We start from the raw sequence: 10,471 nt of genomic DNA, 5'->3' as shown, positions 1-10,471 counted from the left end.
TGAGAACATGCAGTGTTGGCGGGGATGTGGATAGAAAGGAACCCTTATCTACTGCTGGTGGGAATGCCATCTAGTTCAACCTTTATGGAAAGCAATATGTAGATTCCTCCAAAAACTGGAAATCGAGCTCCCATATGACCTAGCTATACCACTCCTGGGAAGATACCCTAGGAACACAAAAATACAATACAAAAATCCCTTCCTTACACCTATATTCATTGCAGCACTATTGATACCCTTCAACAGACGAATGGCTAAAGAAACTGTGGTACATATACACAATGGAATATTATGCAGCTGTCAGGAGAGGTGAAGTCATTCCTATACATGGATGTACATGGAATCTATTATGCTGAGTGAAATAAGTCAGAGAGAGAGAAAGATGCAGAATGGTCTCACTCATCTATGAGTTTTCAGAAAAATTAAAGACATTCTTGCAATGATTACTTTCAGACACGAAAGAGAAAGGAGCTGGAAGTTACAGCTCACCTCATGAAGCTCACCACAAACAAGGATGAGTTTAGTTAGAGGAATAACTACATGTTGATCTATCCTAATAATGAGAATATGTGAGGGAAATAGAAAGCCTGTCTATAATACAGGCGGGGGTTGGGTGGGGAGGAGGGAGATTTGGGACATTGGTGATGGGAATGTTGCACTGGTGATGGGTGGTGTTCTTTACATGACTGAAACCCAAACACAATCATGTATGTAATCAAGGTGTTTAAACAAAAAATATATAAAATTAAATTAAAAAAAGAACTATCTCTTCAGAGGGTGAGGAGAACACAGTGGTAGGGCGTTTGCCTCGCTTGAGGCCAACTAGGAGGGACCTGGTACTCCTGGCATTCCATATGGTATTCTGAGTCTGCCTGGAATGATTTCTGAGTGTAGAGTCAGGAGTAATCCCCGAGTGCCACAGGGTGTGGCCCCAAAACCAATCAAAAAGTAAAGTTTAAAAATTTAAAAAAAAAGAACTATCTCTCCAACCCCCAGTGAACTTGGAATCTTGACAGTGAGATCACAAGATTACTGCCTTCTTACCTCCTAAAAAAGGTTCAGAGAGGTGAGGCCATTGTTCCCTGCACTAATTATGAAGATTAGGCACAAAGAAACCAGCCCCAATATCAGATTCAAATCTATCCACTTACCAATCCAACAGTACTGAGTTCACAGGCCCATTTTTATGGCATATATAATGGGATTTCTTTTGTATTAACTGGTTTTACTGATCAGAACTGAAAGGAATCCATCCAGAAAAAGATTATGATTCTGCCTTGTTGGGAACAAGTCAGGGTCACCTTTTGCTGAACTCCAAGTAGCAAACTTACTAGATACAGTAGGAAATACTTATTGCAAAACAAATTATCCCTTTATAGTAAGCACCAGGAAATTTGGAAGACAACACAAATGACAAAATAAGGAAAGTGAGTAATCAAGAGAAGACAATAAAGAATCTTAGAGAATAGAAATTCTCGTTAGGAACACATCATTCAGTCCAACTCATTTTGCCTCATTTGGAGATGCCAAGATCCAAAGAAGCAGCCTGCCTTGGAGGACCACAGAATAGCTCAGGACTGAGTCCTTGACTAATTTGCTGCCAGTTTTTCTCTACAGCTCTTGTTTATTTGACCAAATCTGCAAGTACTGTCTGAGGTGGTTAACTGCTCCCCTTACCTTTGTGCTCCTGAATCTCTGGTGGTGAGTTAAATAACAGAACTCCGAGGAGAGGAATCAAATGCCTGTTGTGGTTTGTTATGCTTTGGCTGTTTTGTGTCCAAATACAAGGCTGGGCCCAATCATCAGTGGTCCAAAGTCATGCTGCAGGCACCATGTAGCCAGTCAAGAAGTCAGAAACTTCAGGTCAGGAAGAAAGGCCAGAAGGAAGATAAAGGAAGAATTTCTGCAACTGCTTGAGTGCCAGAGAGAAGAGAGGCTAATTAGAATGAGCCCTCAGTGGGACTCAGGCTGCTCAGTCTAGTACTGACCTCAGGTCATGAAGTGTGATCCAGTGGGGCTTCCTTGAACCAAAAATTCCCTCCAATTCTTCCCAGAGGAGTCAAGGCAGAGTTGTTGAGGTTTTCTTGTTCATTCGTCATCATGAGCATCTCTATTTCTTGTTCTTTAATTTTACAAGCAGATTTTCTACCTACTTGGGGTGGTGGGACTCTTGTTCTAGCTTGTACCCAGAACCAAACAAAGCATGTGAAGCAGTACTGGACTTTGATCTACAGATTTGGCTCCAACTCCTCTTCTAGCTGGCTTAGAAGACTGGAAGAAGCCACCAGCCTTTCAGACTGTCTTTCCTTTCCTCTGGAACAGGAGCTCCACCTCTATGTAGTGTTCCTGTTCCAAAGAGCACACCATGACCTAAAGTCACAAAAATCTCTGATCCCTAGACAGCATTTTCTTTCTGGGTGTGGGGCTTACAAGACATCAACCATTAAAAAGCCATCCCCTGGAGGTAACACCAGTGTTTTTGCTTGCAAGATGGAGCACTTGACAGAGGCACAAGTACTTTCAAAAGCAAAATCTGAGAATGGAATTTTCTTTTTTTTCTTTAAGCACAATGATTTATTGCACTGTTTCCTTGATGTCAACTGGCTTTAGCCACAGTCAAGTTCAGGAGTGACAAATATGGCGCCTGCCATCAGTTGATAAACAACTTGGAGGTCAAAGAATATCCTTCTCTGATCTCTCAGGCCAGGGAATGGAGACAATGGGATGAGCATAAGATTCTTAGCTGTCTCACCTCCTGCTATATCTGACCATACACATTGCACCTCCAAATGGCCATCAGCCATTAGCACCAGCAAAAGAAGAGAATCTTAAAAGTAATAGAATACATAGCCCTTCTCAACTCTGAACTAATACATCGCAGAAAGACTGGCATCAAATTGGATGAACTTTGAATCAGTTTCTTTCATTCTCTGAGCGAACAGAGGTTTCTGAAATAACCTTCAAGTCTGTTTATAATCTTGACCTTTATTCTATTTCTTTCTCCAGACATTTATTAGACACTTTGGTGTGGAGCATGTTTCACATATTAATTTTTCCTCAAAGAACTCCTGCTTCCCTGGTTTTATGTAATTGCCCATCCTATGTGCTTGTCCAGAGTCAAATTTTGCCCTGAACCTATGACCTTTTACCCACTCAGGTGAGTTGCCAAGCTAGTATTTTTACTTTGTAAAAGCATCATAAAATTTTTCATTCTACTTGACAGAACCAACTTGCAAATATACTGTATACTCAGAACTGTGAGCCTCATTATCCAACTTCCACTTTTCTTTCAGCCTAGACTCTATTCAATCCTGTCTGTTTCTTATGAGCCCATTCACTGAAATTCTCTTACTACATCACTAGATACTTAAATCTTGATAAAGTTCAACAGCACATCTGCTCTCATTGTTGAAGAACTTTCTACTGCATTTCACTTATTAATCACCTCTTTCTTCTTAAAACATTCTTTTCTATGGTCTAGACATAGTTACAATCATCTAATTTTTGGAACTGTGCTTTTGCTAGAGTTTCTTACTCCTCTTGAGTTCTGAAACTTTATTTATCTCAGGTTTCCATCATTGGCCTTCTTTCACACTCATCCCTTCTTTAAGTGGTTGGCTTGCAATGCCATTTGAATAACAAAAACAACTAAGTTTATTTGTGACCTATTTTAATATGACCAAATATCAAACTACCTACTTGTTATCTCCCCATGGATGCATTATATCATCTTAGTATTAAAGCAGATAAATCTTGATTTGTCAGATCCTGCAATCACCAAGTGAGATCCCCAAAAGTTTTCCCTTTCATCTCAATTAAATATACCACCAGCTGCTCACCATCAATCTCATAGACAAAACATGAGTCTTACCTTTCCATCACTGCCTGCATCCTAATTACTAGCAAGTTGCTTGAGAAATATCTTTAACATTTTTGCATTCAGCCACTTCACTATCAATATGGTTCAAACCACCTACAACTTCCACCTATCTTGTTTCAATATAGATGCTTTCTCATCTCCTTTGTCTTCTCTGCTCTTCATTCAATTTATCAGTGCACCTAGAGGACACTTCTAAAATAATAATCATGTCATGCCATCCCTCTGTGAGAATCATTCAGTTTTTCATAGTTCTAAAAATATAAACTATTTTCTATTTATAATTTATATATTTATAATTTATATTCTAAAAATACAAACTAAACTATACACATCAATAAAAACCTTTAGCATCTGCTAATCTCAGTCTCCAACATCAATCTCTTTATTGTCTCCCTATATGATTTCATAACATCCAGCCTCTCTGGTCTTCTTGGTGCTTCTCAAACACAATAAGCTTATTCTCACCACTGGGCCTTTACATTTACTGTTCTCTGTCCCCAAAGATCTGGAAGTTTCTGAAAAGAATTTTTTTAGTGACTGCTTCATTTTTATTCATCAATCAACTCAGAGATTACCTGCTTAGAGGCCACCTCCGGTTATTTTTAGCATCTGCCACTTTGCTTCAGTACAATAGCTTGATTTTTACATGCTTGTCACCTAAAAGCAATGCCAATTAGTTATTTAGTTACCAGTGACTGTCTTATTCTAGTAGCATGCTGTTTTCATAGGAGGAAGGGCCCAGATTTTTCTGCTCATGACTTTATCCCAAGCAGCAGATCAATTCTGTCATAGAGTGATTGTTCAATAAATATTTATTGAATGAATGAATGATTTTCCTGATTTTTTGCTTGCCTCCTATAATTTTTCTCTACATGAAAGCCAGAATGATCTTTTAAAATTGTAATTTAGATTATATCACTCTCTTGCTTAAAATCAGTAAGTGGCTTTTTGCATTTCACAGTTCTTACCATGACCTACAGAAATCACCATGACTTGTTTCCTGCTCTCAATTTCAACCCCACCTCCTTCCACTCTCCCCTAGCTTACTGTGTTTTTCAGTCATATTAAGTATCTATTAATTATTCAATATAAATTCAGTCCTTCTTACCCATGGTCTTGGTTTGATGGTGTTTTACTTTCCAGAGTTTTCCTTCAAACTTCATGCCACCCCAACCCAAAGCAATAGAAAATTCCACACTGGGCTGCAGAGGACAGGAAGCTCTTTTGGGTCACAACATGATGTTTACAGGCTTTTCTGACTTTCACAAAACTTAAAAATATAATCATCATATGTTACAGTAATTTTATTTCTGGCCATCTACCTCAATTGTTCACAGCAACAATGTGTAGAAAGATTTGTACATACTTATGTTCATTACAATGCTATTTATAATAGCCAAGATCTGGAAATAATAGAAGTGTCCAACAATAGAAGAGTAGCTACAGAAATTGTGGTATGGGGCCAGAGAGATAGCACAGTGGTGTGGCATTTGTCCTGTATGAAGAAGGACGGTGGTTCGAATCCCATGTGGTACCCCAGGCACCACCAGGAGTAATTCCTGAGTGCAGAGCCAGAATTAGCACCTATGCACTTCTGGGTGTAGCCCAAAACTTAAAACAAAAAGAAATTGTGGTATAATTGTGGTATATATACTCAATGCAGTACTACTATGTTGTTAGAAAAAATTAAGTCTTGCCTTTTACTATAAATTGATTGGAATTAGAAGCTGCTATGTTAAGCATAAAAAGACAAATCAAACCAATACCAGATGATAACACTCATAAGTGACATGCAAAATACTTTAGCACAGAATCGATGCTACTGAATTCAAGGGTAGTTCAGGATGGAGGAATAATGGACAGACTAGAAGGGGGCTAGGAACAGTCATGGAGGGATTTTGCCATGTTGCTGGTAGTTGCAATACAGCAACTTTGAATGCTAAAAACATAAACAGGCACACTATTGTAAGCCATGTACACTCAATAATAGTAATAGTAAAAACATGCCAAAGTCCACTATCTACCTTGCTTCAATCATCCCTCTACTCCTTTTCATCCAGTTTAATCTCTCCTCAGGATCCAGTATTCACTCCTTTGAACTTGAGCATTGTTACCTCTAAATTTTAAAATCAAGTATCTAAACAACACAACTGCACTTCTCTTCACTGGCTGTTCAAAAATATTGGTAAGAGGAAACCACAAACTTTCCCGGGGTCCCAAATTCCCCTTTGGATACTTATTTTCTGGTTTATTTTTGGCCCTTATTTCTCTCACTAAACCATCTGTAGCTCACACTTTAGAAATGTGTACACTCATTTCTGTATATATAAATCAGCAGCAGCCTAAATGTCTAGTGGTTTGGATCTCTGAACCATTAATCTCTACAAGTCTTTCTTCCTACTCCTAGCAATCCCTTCAGAATTGACAGCATCATAGTCTATGTTGCATAAGCAATAAGTCTGAAGAGGCCCCTTGCCACTTCTCTCTTTCACCACATTTATCCAATCAGACCAAATCTAGTACCATCAACCCCTAGAGCTGTTCTTGAATGTGCCCTCTTCTAACCCCCTCACGGGTACTTTCAATTTCTGTCACTCTTATTTCCTCACCAAGACTTTATCAAGTAAGTGCCTCTTCTCTGGTATCCTTGCGTCTCTTTACATCACTTCCCTTCTTCTTTACACCCTGCAGGAAATGGCTCTTCTGAAAGTAGTAAGTCAGATTATGATTTACTACTCAAACTCCCCAACTCTGAATTCCCACTTTTTGTTTCTGGCAACGAGGCCAAGTCTCCTAATTTAGAATTTAAGAATTACACTGGACCTGAATTTGAAGAACTGTAGCCTAACTCCCACTGTATCTTCTACCCGAAGTTTGAACCTTACCAAACTTGAGTGATTCAACCCACCTCTCTGTCTTTTCTCACACTGTACCTACTGCCTTGCCCTACTTTCCACATAGAACTTCCTTCCACTTCAATTACCACTTCAAGCATCAACTGCTAGAACACGTTCATGCATCATGCTTCCTTAGCCACCTTTATACTGGGCCCAGCTTTGCTCTGGGTATCTATTTTCCCTTGTTTACTTAGTGTTCATCCTTACCACAAAATATCTGAAGTATTGATCACATTCAGATACATATATTCCCAGAACATGGAGCCACTCTAAAGGAGAAACGTGTCCTTGTTCCATCATTTCTTTGAACAGTCATCTTCTGATTCTTCCCACTGTCTCCACAGACCATCTAGGCAACATTTTCAGTTAGCAATGCTCCTTAAAACTTATGGAGGTAAAGAAGGAGATATGGGATGCATGTTGGGAACAGGGGTGGAGGGAGGACAACACTGGTGGTGGGAATGCCCCTCATTCATTGTCACTATGTGCCTTAAATGTTACTGTGAAAGATTTGTAATCCACTTTGACCACAATAAAAGCAAAAAAACCTTAGGATTTTATCATCAAATCTCACAAACTCTGTTTGTTTCACCACATTTATCCAATCAGACCAAATCTCACAAAACTCTGTTTTCATTATATTATTTTTATGTGACAATTTGTTATGCTTTGGATGACTTTATAAGGATAGTGCAATGACTGCAAGTTCTGGATCTCTTATTTGAACCCCGTTGGGGCCTTCCACCAATCAAACATCTAAGCAAAGAGAGAGCCAGATGAGCAGCTAAAGCCCAGACACAGGGCCTCAACTCTGCCCTCTCAACTTGGAGATGAAGGGAATAAGTTGTGGGGAAACAGGTCAAACAGGATGCACAAGTTGAAAACTAAGGGAAGTATCTCCAGAGTCCACATAGCATCAAAGTGAAGAGAATAAACCTAGATCTATCTTGGAAGAAAAAGAAGAGAGGAACTCATAAAAGAGGTGGCCCATGTAAGTGACAGGTATAGGCAGATGGCTGTCCACATAGCAGAACCCAGAGTAGCTCTAGGAAGATATAGCTACTGGAAAGGTTTTTGAGGCTCAAAAGGAAGTTGTTTGACTGGCTTACTGTTGGGCCCCCCTTTGATGTTGCTCCCAAACTGCCCTTCAGACATAACCTTGTAGAACAACTGTTCTGAGGATCCCATAGAGAAACTGTTGTAGGGATTCTCCTTGAAGCAAAGGCCTCAGAGACACCAACCCAGAGATGATGAAGGACAGAACAAAGAGAGGGTTACATATCCATAATTAGTGGTTACTTATCAGACTTTAATCCTGGCCATTTCTCCTCCCTCACAGAGAGCTCTGGCTTAAGATGAGATTACCTAACAACACTGCAGTTGTTCCCAAAGCATTCCTAAACCCTAATGTTTATATTTATGTTCTCCCTGGAGCCTCACTACCACTACCCCCTGGCTATGCTTCTGTTATGTCCTTCTACCCTGCATCCACTTCCTCTTGTCTCATATAAGCATTGTTTGAATGGAATAAAGTGTTTCTGGTCATTAGCCTGGGACCTGTCCTTTCCCACTCATAAACAGGGGGAACTGTCCTTCTTGTCCCGAATGCACCAGAAAGATATGTTAACCCTCACTGGCTGACAGGATAAACACAGACAAAGTGCACTTGTGTCAATCCCTTCATTTCTTGGGCCTTTAGTCTCCAGTGGGCATATGGGGACATTACACTATGTATGCTGCAGGGTTTCTCTGATTCCAGATTCTCTTTCATGATGTCTGTGATTCCTAGCCATGCCCTGGATACAGAAAGAATCCAGTGATATAGAACTACTTATATCAGCAACTTGAAAGAGAAATCCATTTTGCATGAGTCTGGGCAAGCTATAAATACTAAAGCCTTGATTTCAATAAACTCTAATTCATCATCCTGAAGGTCTTTGAAGAAAAGAGAAGTGCCACTTTCTAAATGCCATTATGCAATCAATTCCTTAGCAGTCATCCCGGTAGCTTCACATGCATGCCCTGACTGCTACATCTTTCTGATTATTGAATATACCACATCTCCCACGGACAGACAGTATGTGGACACTGAGGAACATGATGGAGAAAATAGTGAATAGCAAAAGGCAGGAAGTAAACTGCACAACACTCTAAAAAAGTTCAGAAAACTCCATAACAGGAAGATCTTTCCAAAGTTCTGCTTATCTTTCTGGGCCTTTCTTGAGTATATTTTTCAAACAACAGGGACACAAGGTAACCATCGAGGAGGGTTGTCATCTCTTGGCAGTGAACATATCAATCAGATTGTCTATTCTGTGGTTTTTGAAGATTTTGTCTTCACTCTCAACAAGCTGTAGGACTCTAGACAGATCTAAGGAGATGAGAAGGCCAATCATCTCTGAAAGAAGCTGTGACTTTCTAGGTCGATGTGGGAAAGGGGTTTCAGAAACTGTGAGAAACAGGATGCCACTTTGTATGCAGCATTACACACGTTGGTACTATCTAGTCCAGTGATACCAGACAAACAGCAAAGGAACATATTCAAAATATAAGATCTAGTGTATTAGAGATTTATGGTGAAGGGCTAGGAATCTGTGTTGTAATCTAGGACATTCTGATACAGAAAAGTTTAACAAGCCTCATAGAGGAAAGGAAATGGAGGTCTGGAGACAGCAGCTTAAAGATTTCACCCACAGTGTTCAAGGTCCTCCTACGAACAATGAGAAAAATACAGGTTTTGCCATCAGGTGGTACTATTCCTACAATAGCACTTAGAGGAATGCCTAAGAACTTGACCAATACCTCAAATAGTTTTCAGGTGGAAAATGTGGTTATTCCTTTGGGAAGAATCCAAAGAGAGGCAAGTTAAGAACAAGATCTCAGGCCTCTTCAGCTATGTTTTTGCAAGGGCACCATCAGTGCAGATCCATAGGCACTTACTTGTTAAACAAATGATCTCTTTTTTATAGTTTAGAATTTTTTATTTTATATATATTTTATTTAAACACCTTGATTACATACATGATTGTGTTTGGGTTTCAGTCAGTAAAGAACACCACCCATCACCAGTGCAACATTCCCATCACCAATGTCCCAAGTCTCCCTCCTCCCCAGCCAACCCCCGCCTGTACTCTAGACAGGCTTTCAATTTCCCTCACATATTCTCATTATTAGGATAGTTCACAATGTAGTTATTTCTCTAACTAAACTCTTCCCTGTTTGTGGTGAGCTTCATGAGGTGAGCTATAACTTCCAGCCCTTCTCACTTTTGTGTCTGAAAATTATCATGGCAAGAATGTCTTTCATTTTTCTGAAAACCCATAGATGAGTGAGACCATTCGGCGTTTCTCTCTCTCTCTCTGACTTATTTTACTCAGCATAAAAGATTCCATGTACATCCATGTATAGGAAAATTTCATGACTTTATCTCTCCTGACAGCTGCATAATATTCCATTGTGTATATGTACCACAGTTTCTTTAGCCATTCATCTGTTGAAGGGTATCTTGGCTGTTTCCAAATTCTTGATATGTTAAATAGTGCTTCAATGAATATAGGTGTAAGGAAGGAATTTTTATATTGTATTTTTGTGTTCCTAGGGTATATTCCTAGGAATGGTATAGCTGGGTCGTATGGGAGCTTGATTTCCAGTTTTTGGACGAATCTCCATATCGCTTTCCATAAAAGTTGAACTA

Source organism: Suncus etruscus, chromosome X (assembly GCF_024139225.1).
Source record: "Suncus etruscus isolate mSunEtr1 chromosome X, mSunEtr1.pri.cur, whole genome shotgun sequence".
NCBI lineage: Eukaryota > Metazoa > Chordata > Mammalia > Eulipotyphla > Soricidae > Suncus > Suncus etruscus.
Note: the sequence above shows the minus strand (reverse complement) of the source record.